We start from the raw sequence: 2789 nt of genomic DNA, 5'->3' as shown, positions 1-2789 counted from the left end.
AATTTCGGACAAATCCACGACTCCACGGTCGTGCCATCTCCTTGTGAGTGAACTTGCATATTATGTTGGTAGCACTTCGTCGCCTTGTCTGTTATGCTGTGTAGCAGACTTTAAAGCAGTGCAGATCAGCGTAACGAAAAGGCGAGGGGTCTCGCTAGTTTTGTCCACGACCGTACGTCTATATCTACATCTACATCTACATGCATACTCCGCAATCCACCATACGGTGCGTGGCAGGGAGTACCTCGCACCACAACTAGCATCTTCTCTCCCTGTTCCACTCCCAAACAGAACGAGGGAAAAATGATTACCTACATGCCTCTGTACGAGCCCTAATATCTCTCATCTTTGTGGTCTTTCCGCGAAATATAAGTTGGCGGCAATAAATTGTACTGCAGTCAGCCTCATATGCTGGTTCTCTAAATTTCCTCAGTAGCGATTCACGAAAAGAACGCCTCCTTTCCTCTAGAGACTCCCACCCGAGTTCCTGAAGCATTTCCGTAACACTCGCGTGATGGTCAAACCTACCAGTAACAAATCTAGCAGCCCGCCTCTGAATTGCTTCTATGTCCTCCCTCAATCCGACCTGATAGGGATTCCAAACGCTCGAGCAGTACTCGAGAATAGGTCGTATTAGTGTTTTATAAGCGGTCTCCTTTACAGATGAACCACATCTTCCTCAAATTCTAACAATGAACCAAAGACGACTATCCGTCTTCCCCACAACTGCCATTACATGCTTGTCCCACTTCATATCGCTCTGCAATGTTACGCTCAAATATTTAATCGACGTGACTGTGTCAAGCGCCACACTACTAATGGAGTATTCAAACATTACGGGATTCTGTTTCCTATTCATCTGTATTAATTTACATTCATCTATATTTAGAGTTAGCTGCCATTCTTTACACCAATCACAAATCCTGTCCAAGTCATCTCGTATCCTCCTACAGTCACACAACGACGACACTTTCCTGTACACCACAGCATCATCAGCAAACAGCCGTACATTGCTATCCACCCTATCCAAAAGATCATTTATGTAGATAGAAAACAACAGCGGACCTACCACACTTCCCTGGGGCACTCCAGATGATACCCTCACCTCCGATGAACACTCACCATCGAGGACAACGTACTGGGTTCTATTACTTAAGAAGTCTTCGAGCCACTGACACACTTGGGAACCAATCCCATATGCTCGTACCTTAGTTAGGAGTCTGCAGTGGGGCACCGAGTCAAACACTTTCCGGAAGTCGAGAAATATGGTATCCATCTGATACCCTTCATCCATCGTTGGCAAGATATTATGTGAAAGAAGGGCGAGTTGCGTTTCACAGAAGCGATGCTTTCTAAAGCCGTGCTGATGTGTGGACAGCAACTTCTGTCTCAAGGGAATTCATTATATCCGAACTGAGAATGTGTTCGAGAATCCTGCAACAAACCAATGTTAAGGATATTGATCTGTAATTTTGAGAATCTGTCCTTCTACCCTTCTTATACACAGGCGTCACCTGCGCTTTTTCCAGTCGCTCGGGACAAGAGATTCGCGATAAATGCAAGCTAAGTAAGGAGCCAATGCAGTAGAGTACTCTCTGAAAAAGCGAATTTGAATCCCATCAGGACCTGGCGATTTATTTATTTTCAACCCATTCAGCTGTTTCATAACCCCAGGGATGTCTATTACTATGTTCTCCATATGGGAATCCGTATGAGACTCAAACGGCGGTGTGTGTGTGTGTGTGTGTGTGTGTGTGTGTGTGTGTAAACGCTTCAGAGACGGAAAGGAGGGTGTTGAGGATAAGCCGCATTCAAGCCAACATGCACAGTCCCAAACAGCCTCAAGGGAGAGTGACGGATGCTTCTGGATGACCGGCGGCGAACTTTAACAATGAGAACAGAGGAGTTGAAAATAAGCTAAGACAGTAAACACACACACCAAAAAAAATTCTGTATCACCCCAGTTCCCAGAATTCCTGAATATAGATGATGACTGAATGTTGTGCCACAGACACAATCGCTTTGGCTGTTCAGAGATGTCACTAAACCCGCCGAAAGATGTAAACAACCACGCATGAGGAGCACGTATTAGATGGAGGGGGTCGGACAGCCGATCAGTTCCAGTCATTCCACCAGGAAGGAGGTACATGGCTTGTGCCGTCTGTAGTTCAACTGTGCATAGACGGTCAGTACCGCGGATTGATCACATCCGCATTGTTACTTTGGGCCAGGAAGGGCTCTCAACACGGAAAGTGTCCAGGTGTCTCGGAGAGAACTAAACTGATTATGTTTGGACATGGAGGAGATACAGAGTGACCGGAACTGTCGATGACATATCTCGCTCAGCTCGCCCAAGGGCTACTACTGCAGTGGATGACTGCTATCTACGAATTTTGGCTCGGGCCAACCCTGGCGCAACGCCACCATGTCGAATAATGCTTTTCGAGTAGACAGGACGTCCTGTGACGACAAACTGTGCGCAATAGGCTGCACGATGGGTAACTTCACCACGGACGTCTATGGCAAGGTCCATCTTTACAACCATGTCAATATGCTGGGCGGTACAGATAGGCCCAACAACATGCTGAATGGACCATTATTCACTGACGAGTGCCGCATATGCCTTCAACCAGACAATCGTCGGAGACGTGCATGGAGGAATCCCTGTCAGGCTGAACGCCTTAGACACACTGTCCAGTGAGTGCAGCAAGGCGGAGGTTCCCTGCTGTTTCGGGGTGGAATTATGTGCTGCCGACGTACGCCGCTGGTAGTCAGAGAAGGCGCTGTAA

Source organism: Schistocerca piceifrons, chromosome 11 (assembly GCF_021461385.2).
Source record: "Schistocerca piceifrons isolate TAMUIC-IGC-003096 chromosome 11, iqSchPice1.1, whole genome shotgun sequence".
In the NCBI taxonomy this organism is placed as follows: Eukaryota; Metazoa; Arthropoda; class Insecta; order Orthoptera; family Acrididae; genus Schistocerca; species Schistocerca piceifrons.
This window is presented reverse-complemented; position numbering follows the sequence as displayed.